The sequence below is a fragment of the Agelaius phoeniceus genome, chromosome 3, assembly GCF_051311805.1.
Source record: "Agelaius phoeniceus isolate bAgePho1 chromosome 3, bAgePho1.hap1, whole genome shotgun sequence".
NCBI lineage: Eukaryota > Metazoa > Chordata > Aves > Passeriformes > Icteridae > Agelaius > Agelaius phoeniceus.
In genome coordinates, this window is record NC_135267.1 from 7275110 (window position 1) to 7290652 (window position 15543).

General features: G+C 38.1%; 1 protein-coding gene across 7 annotated transcripts in view; it reads left to right on the forward strand.

Annotated features, from left to right (window-relative positions):
• ATG5 (autophagy related 5) overlaps positions 1 to 15543 on the forward strand; it is a 122396-nt gene that overhangs the window by 54010 nt on the left and 52843 nt on the right. Inside the window, exon 8 of one of the 7 annotated variants that reach the window (XM_077176533.1) lies at positions 4729 to 4849. The exons of the other annotated variants lie outside the window; for them this stretch is intronic. The gene's annotated coding sequence lies outside the window, so the exon portion shown is untranslated. Of the gene's footprint in view, positions 1 to 4728; positions 4850 to 15543 lie in introns of those variants that run through there. 7 annotated transcript variants of the gene reach the window in all.

The window sequence follows — 15543 nt, forward strand, 5'->3', positions numbered from 1 at the left end:
CTCATGGTAATTTATATAACTAATTTTGCAGAGTTTCAGACCTTAGCTGATTTCCTTAAGGGATAGATCTAGTTCTCTGGGGTAGTAATTAGTCAACAGTCACTTCTACTCTGTTAGTTTTTTCTTTTTGCTTTCTGTCTTATTGTCCTGTGGTGTTCTATTATCTAGACTTCAATTTTCTAGAGTTTACTAGCAAATTTCTGTATCACTGGATACAAAAATCTAAAATATTTGGACACCTAGGGACTGTGCCGCTCTATCAGCATTCTTCCTTTTCCTAGTTTCTCTTGCTTTTCATTTGTCCTCCAAGATGACCAATGTCCTGGTTAGTTACTCAAGGAAGTCAGAATAAAGTTGTCCAGTATTGCCCTTCTCATTCACAGTTTTACACTCTTGAAATTTTACATATATTCTTTCCAGCCAACAGTCCAAAATCCTTCAGCTTTGCTTCTCATAGACTGTGCATCATGTAGTTTTGAATCTAGGCTCATGACAGATGGCTTTTTTATTTTAATATGAAACACCCATTCATGAGTGTTTAGAATCAGGGTTAGGATCAGATTATTCTGATTATTCATGCTGCAGCCTATAAATTCATCGTCTGATCTTTTTTCCTATGCTTGTGGATGCCACTTGCACAGACAACAGTTGGTTCTTTAATTGGACAGTTGTTGTGTGGTGAATTGCAATTGTCTGCAGTAGTTGCAGTTCCAGAAAATTAGGCAGTCATTTAAATAACTTCAGAGTTATTGCTGGTTTTGGGAAGGTTTGTGGATTATGCAGGAACAGGCTAAGATAGAGCTTGATATTGCTTGTGGTCTCTTAGACTGTGTTGTTGTAGTTTCTATGCAAGTAAGGAAGAGAAGCTGTTAAGATCATGCCTGCAACTATAGCATGAGGTCTCACACCTGATATGATAGAACACGTTACTAATGGGGATTCTTTCTCAAACTGATGAGTAACAAAATTATCTGTCCCTGAAGGAGATAATACCATGGCTACTCTCCCCTACTGTCTAAAATTCTCAGTTTTACTCACATTAGGTGGATTACACCACCTGCTTACAGCAACACTGTTGTTTATGACAGATAATTAAATTAAGTGTTATCTATTTGTTGCTTCAAGGAAGTCATGCTGTGTCTCCCCATGATTTTCTGTATTTGGTGATAGCATTCCTGTTGCCAATTAAAGGGTCTTTGTTTCCAGAAGTAATACCATTTCTGAATGTCAGTGTTTATCAAATTGGAAAAAAAAAAGTGAATAATTCACAACTATTGGAAAAAAATAGTTTGGTTAGTGCACATTTATTAAGTTCCTGTAAATGAACATCCTAATACTGTAAACAGTTCATTTAGAAATAGTGACTCATCTTATTAGGAGAAAGGGAGGAACACAGTATGATCTTACATAACTACAAAGCAGCAAGAGGAAACAGTGTTGAGTTCAACAGAATGCTTTGAAGAGGCAAAGGGTTAAAATGATAGAAAACAGAGGTCTGGGGGGGAAAGACTTTTCCTCTTCCCCACCAGAAATTTAAGACATTGGGCATAATGCAAAGATAAAAATGGTGTAATGCAAAAGAAAGCAGTTTTCTTGCACTGCTATCATGTCTAAACAATTCTGGATACAATTTTAATTTGCAAGTGTTGTTGAAGTCTTCATAAAACTTGTTTTGATTTTTGTCTCATGCTTCCTTGAAGGCTCAAATGGTAAACATTTGGACATAATGACGCAAACAGTAGGCTATCAATCATTCCCAGTTTTCACAGCATTGTTGTTCATTCAGAAAAGCTGCATGAACTGACCTCTTTCTAAAGCAGTGTCATTAGTTCTTTCAGAAATAAAACAAGGATCAAAAAGACTTTCAGGATTTTTCTCTTAAGACTTGCTGTACTGAATGATTTTGGAAAATTAGGGATCAACTGTTTTCAATTAACTCTCAGCTTTTTTCAATGTATAATGTATGAGAGACTACATATTAATTGTTTTTGTTCTCTCTGTTTTTTAAGCATTGACTTCCAGTAAATTAGTTAAACAGAAAATTGAATTTAGATTAGATTTGCCATGTAGACTCCTAATTTTGATAGAAATGAGAAATTGTGCAACAGAAGGAGGTAAATTTATGCAGTGTGAATGTCTTTGGATAGACATGAAATATGACTGGGCTTGCTCTGCCTGAGGTCAGAATTAGCTTGACGTGGGGCTTACTGTGGGAATTGGAGCAGCACAGCACTGTCCCATTCCTTGCTGCTCCTGTGGTGAGCAAACTGAGGGAGTCTTTGCTCCCTATGTCTGACTAGTAAGTCTGATTGCATATGCTGTCTCAGACTGGTCTGCTTTTCAATGTTGTGGAGGTAAAGTGTTGAAATACTTTCCCAGGCCACCTAAATTAAAAATATAACAAGCCCTGGGCAGTTCTAGACACTTTATTAGCCACACTTTCATCCCACGTGGCTATGAGAGTGTTGTGAAGGGTTAGTGGTCTTGTAGAGAGTGGGTGTACTAGAAGATGGTTAAAAGCTGGCTAGTGGTATGAGTTCAGGCCACTGGCTGCTCTGCTCTGGGAGTCATCCTCTGGCCACAGCTCATCTTCAGACTCTGCTTGAGCTATTCCGCCCTCCTGGCGGCCTTGTCTCAGTGGTGCTTTCCGTGTTGGAGGAGGTCATCCTGTACTTCTCCTTTCTGGTGTGACTCATTATTTGTGCCTCTTGTCTTTTCCTAACTAGGCCATCTGCTTGGATTATCCTTCTGCATCTGACTTGCATCTTACTGCTGACTTCTTGATTTTTGTTGGTTTTTTTTACACCCACAAACACCTACCTGCCCCAGTTGCCTTTTTTTAAGTTGAAGTGGAAACTTTTTTTCTGTGTTCAAGTTGCATACCTTTTGATTTTAGTAGTCCTTTTTAATCAAAAGGGGTGGAAGTCCAGAGGTTGGCTTGAAATTATGGAATTAATAGTCATGGCTACACAATTAATTAATATAGATTTAATTTGTCATGACCACATGGAAAGGTGCAGATAATCTGAGAATAATGTGCAGTTGTGCTTCTTGTTAGCCATCTTCATTTCTAAACAAACTCTTTACGTAATCAGAGAGGGCTTCTGTTGTGTGCAGGATGTTCTGGCTCACTTGCTCCTAAAAGGAAACATAGTGGGTATGTGGGGCTGCTGGTGATCTTTCTGCATACAATTTCCTGGGAAACACTGAACATAGCTTGGTTTTCAGGGTTTCTCTAACTTAACCTCAATTGACTCTACAAGGATTATCCATCTGGTAGCTTATGAGTGCTTTCCTCCTTTCCTGTTGGCAAATGGGATGAAATTCAGTAAGTCCAAATGCCAAGATTCTGCACCTAGGACAGAGTAGCGTGGAGCACAGATATTACCTGAGAGAGGAGTGGCTGGAGAGCAGACCTGCAGAAAAGGGTCTGGGGGTGCTGGCCAGGGGCAGTCTCAGTGTGAGGCAGCTGTGTGTCCTGGCAGCCAGGAGAGCAGACCACACCCTGGAGTGCATCAAGCACAGCACAGCCAGTAAGAAGAGGTGATTATCCCACTGTATCCAGCATCAGTGCAGCCTCACCTGGAGTGCTGTGTGCACTTCTGGGTCCCACAGTGTAAGGCTGTTAAGGCACTCAGGTGCCTCCAGAGGGGAGCAACAGAGCTGGTGATGGGGCTGGAAGCATGTCCTGTGAGGAGCAGCTTCCTGAGGAAGGGAAGAGGAGAGGGAGGCACTAAGTTCTTCCCTGGGTATCCTGTGATAGGACATGTGGGAATAGCTCAAAGCTGCACTGGGGAGGTTTGGACTGGACCTTGTGAAGCATTTCTTTACCATGAGTGTGGTCAAACAGCAGAACAGTTTTCTAGAGAGGTTGGGAGATGCTCCAAGCCTGTCAGTGTTTGAGAGGCATTTGCACAATGCCCTTAATAATGTGCTCTAACTTTTGGCCAGCCCCAGATTTCTCAGGCAGTGGGTGAGATGATCATTGTAGGTCCCTTCCAGCTGCCACAGTCTGTGCTCTTTGGCCCTGTGTCCAGCAGCTTTGCTAACATCACAAGAGTAATGTGCTGTTTCTTTGTCACTTAGAAGTGGTTTCTGGGCATGCCCAGGCACGCACATTCAGAATGGTAAACTGTAGGAAGAGGTACAGCAAATAGGGAAATAATCCTGTTTCTCAGACAAGCCTTTGGAAATTTGTTCAGCTTCAGCTAAATTTGTTCTGCCGGCCACCCAATAAGTTTTATTAGTATCAGACTCCAGACTATTCTCTTTAAATTAGTCAAAAGGCCAATGACTTTATTCAGACACAAGAAGAAGTTTTTTAAGTCTGTCATTAACAGTAGTAGTATGAAATGGAGAAAGTAAAATCCTCGACAGAGCAAAAGAACTTCTTCAAAATTTAGTTTATTCGGTTTGAAAATCACAAGCCAGCATTTCTAAAATGCTTTCCTGAAGAGAGGTGAGGTTTTTCATCCTAGAATAATAGTCTGCTCTTCCCAGGAACATCAATGTCCTACCACCAATTTCCTGACTGAGTGCTATATAGATTTGGAAATCTAGGCAGTTAGGAAAATATTGTGGAAAAATACTGACAGAAAACCTGCCTGATTTCTAATCATCTGCTATGTATGTGAGTTTTAGGAGAACTCTTGGGATCGAAGCATCTTGACAGTGTGTTTTGGTTGTGTTGAATTTTCAGTTTTAAAATGAGTATTTTTTGTGTTTTAGGAGGAGACCGCAGGTTCCTTACGCACTGTACACGTTGCAGTGCGTTCCCACAGAATTTATCACTTAGATAAAAGATGAGTGAAGAGAGACAAAAAAGGAGGAGAAATTAAGAGGCACAGAGGGGTGATGTGGCTTGTACCTGGTCACACTGAGGTCAGTAGCAGAGTTAAGAATTGGATTTTTTTGAGTCATGATCTGAATGAGTCTGTCATACTCCAGAGGCCACAGAAGGTCACTCAGTATGAGTGAGCCATCAAAAACTTCACAGTAAGAAACCCAAACCAAACTTTTGGTTTTTCATATATCCTTGCTCGCAGAAATAAGCATGTCAGCAACAGCTGAAGTACACGAAGTACATAGATTTACAGGCTATTTCTTATGGTTAGTGTCACAGAAAATGTGACAATGCCTTTAGTGGTATAATTAGTTCAAGAGTAACTGGAGATTTGGGTCTACCAAAACTTTAAGGAGACAGTAATAACCTCTGTGAAGATCCACAATGTGAAGTTCTCAACCAGGACACTGCAGCCCACAAACATTTAAATTATTTGCTGTCAGTGTTTTTATTTATACTAGTTAACAGAAGTGGGCTAGAACATGTGTTGTTTGTGCTGTATGACTGTTAGCAGTTCTTGGGCATAATTTTGGTCAAGGCATATTAATATTATCCCAGAAAATTTGAGCAGGGCTCATGGATTAACAGTTTGGGGTCTGTTCTCAATAGGCAATAGAGAGGGGCAGATAATTTAGCTGAATAGGCATGAGCTGTTCTCTGGCATTTGCCCTGAGGCTCAAATAGTGGGTTCTGGCCCATTTTGAAATTTATATTTATATATATCTTTATATATTTTATATACCTTTTATATATATATACCTATATATATATTTTATATATATACACACCTTTAAATTAGATGTATGTACTGTGTCTTTGGGGGTTGGCTGAGTGAAATCATTCCCATCTTCCTTGAATCTCTCTTGTAGTCTGGTTCTGTTTTGTCTTGATGCATCTAGGTTGCATCGAGATGTAACTTAGGATGCACCTGATTTTTCCAGGAAATAAACTTATAGGGCTGCAAAAAATAGAACTGCAAAACTAAAGGACCTACAAAAAATAATTAGGAGGAAAATAGCAGTTTTACTAGTACTGTAAAGGAGAATAATCCATTGTGTCCTACTCTCTTCTTTAAGGATTCAGCAACACTTGCTAACAGTAGTTGTCCCCTGCTTGAATACCCCATTTTAATCAGAGATTTTAGTAACTTCACAATCAGTGGATAAACAGTGGATAACTTTATTTTTTACTTTGCACCTGTAGCCATTTGGAGAATATCTGTTAAAAATAGAGATAAAACCATTCCTTATGTTGAAGCCAAAGTCTTATGCAGTGGTTTGGCTTGTGCACAGGAGCTGCTACAGTCAGTGAAGATTTGAATGCACTTGTGCTGCTTATCCTTTTTCCAGGTGGCATCATCACCACATTTACAATGGCAAAATGCAGCAGGTCTCTACACTTTGGCAAACTTCACGAGCTCCAGTATCTTTGTGCAAGCTGTCACCAGCCATTTAAACCAAGAAGCCACATGTATGAACCAGACAGAGAAATAGATGCTCTCCTGACACTTATGATGTTGGGCATAAGCATCCTCAGATGGAGAGATGGCTGCAAAGCCAGTTCTCTTTAGTGCTGTGAGCTAATGCAGCCAAATTTGTGGTAATTAATTTCAGACCTGTGCTTGTCTACACAGCTAATGATTCCTAATAATCTTGCTAACTAATTAATGATGCTAACCTAGCAAACTTTGTTTGCAAATGCTGTATGTTTGTGTTGTAAGCTTTATGGATCTGTTTTTCTACTATAAAGCAGAAAAATATCTTCTGAACTCTTAATTTAAAAATATTTAAATTATGAGTCAAACTCTCATTAAAAACAAAGATTATAGTATAATCTAACAGCTTTGCAGCTAACTGTCTTAATATTTTGGAATAGAAAAGCTAAAAAGAACTTTTGATGAAAACCTTCTTCTAATTTCAACTCTGACCAGGTAGCTGTCAACAACCCTTTGAGAAGGGGTTGTTATTTTTTTAGTGTTCAGTGTAGAGAGTCCTGCAGGTATTCCATTCCTCCTTTCACCACTCTTTCCTGAATTTTTCAATGCTAGATTCTTTAATTTTACTATGGTAGAGATCTCTAAATACTTTAGTCTACTAGCTGTTCAAAAGAACCTACAGTACATGTATTAAAAAAAGGTATTTCATGTGTGCAAACTCTGCAGCCTGCTCATTACAGAATTTATTTTTTGATGAGTAAGGGCCCGGAAGACTCTAATGTAAGTATTTTAGCAAGGGTTTGTATTTCTCTGATAAACAGCACTCCCCTTCTGTTTGTGATCACAGGATGAAAGCTCTCTAAGCTTGTATATGTACATTTTTACTGCTACATCATGTAGTGTGCTCTTAAGATTGAGATCTCATTCCCCAGGAAGCATTTCTGTCTAAGATTAATTGCCCTTTTAAAATCAGTGTTTGATGTATTCCTTTGGCTATATCCTGACTCACTTTAACCCTCTTTGACCTGACCCCACTGACTATTACTGCCATGGCTGGAGCAGAAATCCTTCAGCCTGATGTATGCAGTAGAGACTTGAGCCTGTGGTTTTTCACATCAATGGATTCAATTAGCTGAGTTTTTACTGATCAGCTTAGCAGAGGTTGAAGAATTTGTCAGACACGGAACAAAACTGTCCATACTTTGAATATAATGAAATAGCTCATCTCAATTTTCACATGGAGTTTGCTTGTGAAGTTGTTTACTTTGTTAAATAACGTAAATAATAATCTTGGAAGTAGCATTTTCAAAAAGGAAAAACCAGTTTATTTTTCTCTAGTTAAGTAGGGGAAGGCACAAAACATGAAAACAGCCATTAAGCCTTGAATCTGTATGTGTCACTTATCACTCTTCAGCCAAATGGTTTTAACCAGTGTTGATGTCCCAATGTCCACTTTTGAATTTGATGTATTAAACTGGGCAGATAAAATAGCAATTAGCATTATGGCTGGAAAACAAGTGAACGTGCTGGTCTCTTCTGTATTGAGAGTGATTTTTCAGAAACAGTAATCCTTCTGTGCTTTGCTAGGAGTAGGTTTGATTAGCTGAAAAGTTCTTTATAAAAGATGGACGGCCATTAAGATCAAGAATATTTGCAGGCATGATGTGAATTAGAGTAACTTGAAAATGAAGTAAACTTGAGGTGGAAAGTTCAAGAATGCCATTAAAAACCTTTAAAAGTGTATGAATGTGGATATGCTTAGAGGATATATAATATGATTGCATAGAGAATTTGTTATTTGTTTGGCATAATAGCATTTTGAAAACAATGACATTATAAAAATTCTCACAAACTACTAGTAACAAGGTCTTTTACAGCAAATTGATTTGCTCTAGACCAAACTTTGTAGAGATAAATCCTTATCAAATGTGATTTTTTGTTTGTTTTTTTTTCTCCAAGAACCATATTGATCACATTTAGCTCCCTAGCTGCATAGAGAGCGAGCCCTAATTTCTGAAGGTCAGTTTTACACTGTTTGGAAGGAAGGGCAACCTCAAATCTAATTAAGGGCATAGTGCATAAAAGGGTTAACTTCTGGTAAGTCAAGATGACTGCTGTCCAAAAAAGCTACACAGCTCTTAAAAGTGATTTAGCTCTCCTTCAACAATGGAAAATATATCATGGACAAGTTGGCCTCAATTTGTCACACATTCAAGTGTTTATCTTTTAATGCACACCCTGCCTGTTCCTCATGTATCTAAATGTGTTGTGTGCTTTGTGCTTGCTTGTTACATGGAACAGCAGCATGATTTACACTGAACTTTCTCACTTTGTTCACATGTGAATGACCAAACTTAATGCATTGTAGAAAATTGTTTTATAAGCCTCAGCTGCTAACCCCAGGCTTTTATCAACTAGTACAGGTTTATTGCTAGTTCAAAGATGAGGCTAAGACACTGATGCTAAGGGAGAAGGGTTACAAGAATATTCCCTGGGAGTTTAGTCTTAATTTTTTTTTTATTCTGCCTGAAGCTAGATGTTTGATGGGAAGCATCTTTGGCCTTGTAAGGTCTTCTATGAAATGTCAGATTTTTAAGACAGGTATTTTAGAGTTCTGTCATAAATTAGTTTGGGACTTATTCCAAGAACCCTATTTTAAAAACTTCTATGAAATATAGAAGAATAAAATAATTTAAAACAACAGCAATAAATTTTAGTTAAGTAAAGCTTATCCATTTCCACCCTCCATCTGCTTTTCCTTTGAGTTGCATGAACTCTTGTACAAAAGGAAAAGTTTCCTTGTCTTGCATGGCGTCACTGTCAGTGTTAACTGTTTTGGGAAATTGTTAAAAATAGTCTGCTCAGGTTTAGTCTGCTTAATGCTGTTTCAGACCAAATTCACCTCCTCTAAAAACTTTTTGAGTGCACTAGAAAAAAGGTTTTTTAGTTCATTTGCATGCTTCCTGGCTCCTGTGAGATTAGAAGTGTAAGCCAGGTTTTCATCTTCTGCTTCAAAGCATCATAAACTTTTACTTGTGGTGATTACTTTAATCTGTTTTTTTGCTATGTTTCAAAAGTGTGGCTGTCTAACCTGAGGATAGATTTGAGGTAAAAGATGACAGGAAATAACAAGAGAGAAGAGTTGCATGGAAAAGAAAATGATGAATAGAGTGATGCCAAATACTTGATTTCATCTCAGTATTCAGTGATATTTAATGTAGATGATGGTCATATTGCATATGATAATATTGCACTTCTGTTTGGGAGATAGAGAAGGCAGGATGGTGCCTGGGATAATCCAAGGAAGGTAATCATATAAGAACTGTGACAAAGAAAGTTTTGTCCTGACCATTAAGTCACAGATGTCTAAATTCAAGTTAAGATGTTTATACCACAAAGATCCCAGCCAACTGGCCTGTGTCAAAACCATGTAAAGAAGTAGAGCAATAATGAAAGCTAAATTAGTGGATATGGATTTAATATCAGTCCATATTTGTATCTTGCCTGGAGGTGGGCTTTTGTAGTCAGGTACTCTGCAAGAATAGAGTTCACTGAAGTTGATACAGGTCTAGTTCTATCATAGCATTTTGGACAAGTACTTCCTATGAGGGGCTCTGGTAAGATGACATGAAGGCACTTAAGGGTTAAATTGAGACAATATGAGTGACAAAACACTTCAGGATCAGGAGACTGATGTTTCTAGATTTTTATTTTGGAGAAGAATTTTTAAAAATCAACTTAATTAGTTAGAAAAGATAGGTTGAACACTCTTGTTCTGTTATCTGTAGGTTGTTCAGTGAAGTATTAAAAATTAATATTAAGGGATTTTAAAACAAAATACAAAGTTGTAGCTTTTATTTACCATACCCCAAACTGGAAACAGACATTTAGGAAAACAATGACCTTCAGTTTGAGCAATTGAACTCATGTTACTACTAAATGGTTAAAATGAGTGATATTGTCTTGTTGCTGACAGTTAACTAAATCTATGTCATGGTTTATTTATATTCATGTCAGGCAGTTGAGTCTATCCAGGAACTGTCATTCTCCAAACCACATCTTGTGTTTGGAACAATTCTTATTTCAGACACAGAATCATTTTGAGAAATAAATTTGTACAGAATAATGCACTGACCTTGTATTTCTGTGGGTGAGTGCTTCACCTGAAGTCAGCTTCAGTGGCTTTCCCCAGTGCTGGTGAGGTAGGTAGGCAGGAAGGAAAAGTCAGTCCTGTGCTTTCATGTCACATATCAGCATCTAAAATTTTTGAGGTCAGAGGAACCTTTTGTTGTGGCTAGGCTATTGTAGAGTTGGCTTTGCAGAACTCTTTGTGTGTTCTTGCTCTTGGTCAGAGGATGCTGAACAGCATATCTGCTGACATGATCCATCTGTGTGGCTCCTGAAACTGGTCATCATTCCAGCTTTGGGGAGAGGAAGAGAATAAGGATTTTGGTACTTTGTGTGGTTGAAGTGAGGTTAAAGGCATGTTAAGATTGCTATGGAAAATGAGTCATTTCTAGCAATAGAGCCTACTGCTGTGGCAAGCAGGGTTGTGTTGCACAAGATGGAATTCACGGAAAAGTAAGGATATCCTGGGATATGCTGGCTAAAATAGGCTAGTGTGAAGCTTCTGAAAGCTCATAAGACTTTATTCCTAGTTAAAAAATTCTAAATTCTAACTAAAAATACCCTGCTCAATTGAACGTGTAGTAAACTTAGACCTTGAAGCTATAGTTTCTTTAGTATGAAATACTTGTTTTAGTAAAGAATATGTTTGCTGTCTGAAGTACCTGTGCTGGGTTCATTCGAAGAGCAGAATATCATTTGGCCATGAGATTTCACCAAAATCAACTTTTCATGCACTTCCCATGAAATTACATAGGTATTGAGCTCTTGTTAGTACTCAGCTGATTAAGTACAATTTTTTTCTATACAAATTTATTTTTCTATTTGATCCCTTTATGTTGAGGTTGTCATCACTGTGGAATCAGAACACTTCACTGTATTTCTGTACCTTGGTCACTGTTACACATACACATGCCAGAAACTGATTGGAGATGCTCCAGTTAGATTGGAGTTTATTAATGGAAAAGCCTGTAATAATATATGTTAGTTTCTAATATGTTTTTAAAGAAAAGTAAAGCGTGAATATTTAATTTATACATGGGTTTAATTCATTCTGTAGCTCTGGTTGCTCATTGAGCAAAGAAATATTTTGCCATGAATTAAAAAATATATGGTATCTGCCTATAGTAAGTACTGCAGAAGTGATGTGAAAATGTTCATAAATGCTCCTTTGCCTATTTTTTGTTTTTTTTGCATTTTATGAACACATGGATTTTTTGTAGCACACACAATGAAAATAATTGTGAAGCTTGTTTTGTTGTAAATGGTATCCTGTCTTTGTCAATTTTAATATTGGACATTTGAACTGTTTGGACAGGTTACTATTAATCTAGGTAGGTGCTCTTTGTCACGTTTCAGGGCTAACAAATTAAACCATTGCTGACTTTATTAAGGTTTTAGGGGTTTTAGAGATGCTACCTATTTAAAAGCACAAGAAGAGAAGTATGTTCATCAAATATTGGTGTTTCTTTTCTGCTACCAGTGCTGAAGTCACTGGTGGAGAATTTCTTTAGACTCTGAGGCTTGTCAGGGGCTGTCTTGTCTCTCTAGGTCCTAGAATTTCCAACCTGACGTGCCCAGAGAGGGAAAGAAGAACTTCAGCCACTGTCCAGTGCTTTCCTACCACATGTGGTTACAAATTAGAATAGTCTTTGAATTTGCTTACTAATATAGAATAATCTTTTGTAAATAAGTGTACAGTTGCCTGTGTGATCCTTGGGTGCTGGACCAGAGACCTGGCTTCCAAGAAGGAAATTTTCACTTTTGCTTACCAGAAATTTGGCCTTGCCCAGCTTTGGCTTCTGGCTTTCAAAACTGGGTCAGCAAAATCATTCAGTAGCAAACTTAGTGGTTGCACACTACATTACTCCCACCAGGCACATTACTGAAAGCTATGTTTCTCTAAGTAATTTCCTATGACATCCTTCAGAGGTAGATAAAATCTTTCCAGTGAAGTTGTTGGTGTCTCTTCAGATTCAGAGATGTCTGAGGCACCAGGTGCTGAGTACACACTGTTCTCCTGCCAGATAATCTGAGGAGCAGAAAAAATAGAGAGGAAAGCAGCCACATCACAGTCACAAAAAGAAAATTCTGCTCCTTATAATGCTGTTCCAAGATCAGTTTTCTACAATATTGCATAGCCTATTGTCAGGAATACCTTTAGTATCATCTCCAGAACACATGATATATTCTGAAGATAAGCAACCAAATGTCTATGGCCCACTTCACAGCTGGAAAAGCTGGCATCCAGTTATGTTGCACTATTAAAATGCTGCTACTGCATGGAAGTTGGTTGTGTTTACTCCTTATACATTTTATAAGGACTTGTCTATAGTCCTGTGGCCTAGTACCATACAAGAAATGCATTGTTTGCCCCTAATTTGAAGTACCAGGTTCTATTTACCTTTTTAGGGTTGTAAAGCCCATTTTATAAGTGGTGCTGTCCCTGACTACAGGCAGATTCTAGGACTTGCTATGCAGAGAACTTGCATACTGAGGATTCTAATTGAGTACTCCAGGGGCACTTTTGCTAAAGCCTGAATCTGAATATCTTGTATTGTCTATCTGTTAATGGATTTAAGCCTACTAAATTGCCCTGACAGGTGATTGCTTGAGGCCACAAATCAGAAGGGAGGTATTTCATCCCACTAAAGAATTTTAAGTGGTACATCACAGATGTAGTCTGGCTAGAGGAGCTGTCTTGTGTAGGTGAAAGGGAGTGTGTCATTGCAGCACTGGGAAGCATTGAGGTGCTAATCTGGATAAAAACTGGCTGAAGTAAGTACCTGTGGCAGGCAGTGCCTTCTCACTATTAGGTTCTCAGGCAATTGAATCTGTCTCAAAACTAAACCAATCTTTTATGCCCATCTTCAGTTCTTTCTTTCAAATAATAACGTAACTCGGTAGAAAAATTTATTGAGACGCATCAGTGCTCATGTGCAACCATCTGAATTGATGCTGAATGAGCTAATTTTCCTATTACTGAGTAGATGAGTTTGCAAGCAGCAACTTATATAGCTGAAGGAAAGAAAAAAACTTACTGTGTGATACCATGACATGGCACATCTTCCCACCTTCTCTGAAGGCTACAGATTTTCTTGTTTGTTCTTCCGCTGTGTCTCGCTGATTCCTGGATATCGAGGGGTTTTAAAGGAAGCTGGGATTAGCAACTAGTGAATATTGTAGTTAGAGCATTCCCTTAAAGAAGAGAGAGTGGGCTCAAGCTGCCTCAAGTTGGGGAGGGCTTTGAGCCACTCTCTCAAGGACTCACTTGAGATGCAACAGGCCACTCTCTCTTGCTTCCTCCCAGCAGATGCCTATCTGCAAAGAGAGTCCTCTGCAATGTGTTCTTGTAGTGGTTTCCTCATCAGGAGCATGGAGCACCTTGTTGGTAACAGAGGAGCAGATCTCTTCTTAAGCCCTTCACTTCAGAGGTTCTTGTTTCTCTCTGTTTTCTGTACAGAGCTGGAAAACCCTTCTGACTTTACATGGTACGATTAATTAGCCTGAGTCTGGTCAACACTTTAAGTGTTGCAGCCTTGAGTTAGGGTCTAAGCTAAGTCAGGTGAAAAAATGTCTTAGTACATAACATATAAGCATTTTTATCTGCCTTCTGGAGATGGAATATTGTTCAGTTTTACCAAAAAGTCTTACCATCTGTGCTTACAGCTTGCCTCTGGTAACTTGAGGGGCATACGGTACCTTCTCCATTGATACAGCTCTACAAGGAAAGTGGTAAAAAATGATTTAATCTTGGGACAACCACTCTGATAGATGACTTAATTAGTTTTCAGGGTTTTTTGGTTGTTTTGTTTTTTGCAAGTGCCAAAACAGTGTATGTTACTTGAGCATCACTTCAATAAATAGAAGCACTCTGATTTTAAGTAGCACTGTGAAAACTTATAAAACACAGATTGCTATGCTTTTATTTTTCTTGTATTTCTGCTTCATCTTGCTCCCAAAAGTAATTTGCAGCAAAGCAAAAAAAAGAAATCTTAGGTCATGTGATAAATAACATGTAACTCAGTTCTGATAGGATTTTAAGAGTACAAAAAAATTTGGGGAGGTTACTGGAAAATTTGAATTAGTGGTTTTGATGAAATCCTGTTTATTTTTTCACTACATTACTGAACATTGTAGAATGGGTATTGACAGTAATAATATCATCAGGTCTGGACCCTGTGCACTGCAGATGAACAGAGTTATTTATCCTAATTTTCATCATTATCCAATGATGTGGAGTGGCATTACTTTGTAATTAGGTCATTTACATTTTATACCACTAATTTAAATATCTGTTGTGTTTAGCAACTTGTACACTTCATAGCAGCATTTCGTCACTTTAAAAAGGCTTCTTGTGATCATAGAATGTGGGTTGGGGAAGAAGAGGACAGCAGGTTCCTGTGTCAAGCTGCATCTAAAATCATGGAAAAAAATATTTTGTAAATCTCTTAATATATTGTATCTCTAAAGCAGGTGGATGAAGTTTTCATGATAGCTAGCAAATCGTTCAGGACTCAGATCGCAGTGGAAATGGATAATAATTAGACAGCCCTTGAGAATATAAGAATATTTTTCAGTAATTGTTTTAGTGTATTTGCTGTTTACAACTTTTTGCTGCAAAAAGCAGAGAAGAGTCTATATGAGAGACACTCTGATTTATAATTGGATGTGTGATGGAAAACATGAAAGTTGAGGAAAGTTTGGGTAAATGTGCCTTAAGTGAGAGTTCTGGTTCCTAGTAACAAAAGGAGAGAAGAATGTTGAAGTAAAAACAATAGATTTTGTGAAAGAAGGCTGCAGTAAATACAGAATTGGGAGATAAGATCTCTTCAGTCAAGCCTCAAGGGGAAAAGGAATTAAGGAGAAGTGATGCTTTGTCAGAGATAATACTAAAGCACAAACAATGCTAATGCAGAGATTTAGATTTTAATTAAACTGGTAAATTCTTCATTGACCTCTGAGGCTTTCTCAGTTTGCCAAAGAACAGAATAAAAGACTTGTATGAGAAAGGGACAAAGCTGGGTAAGGAGCAAGGAACATCAAGATTACCTGCACTTCATTTTCAAGCAAGAGTAGGCACATGCACACACATACGTATGTTCCACAGTAATGGTAGAGCCAGAGAAAATGTTTATAA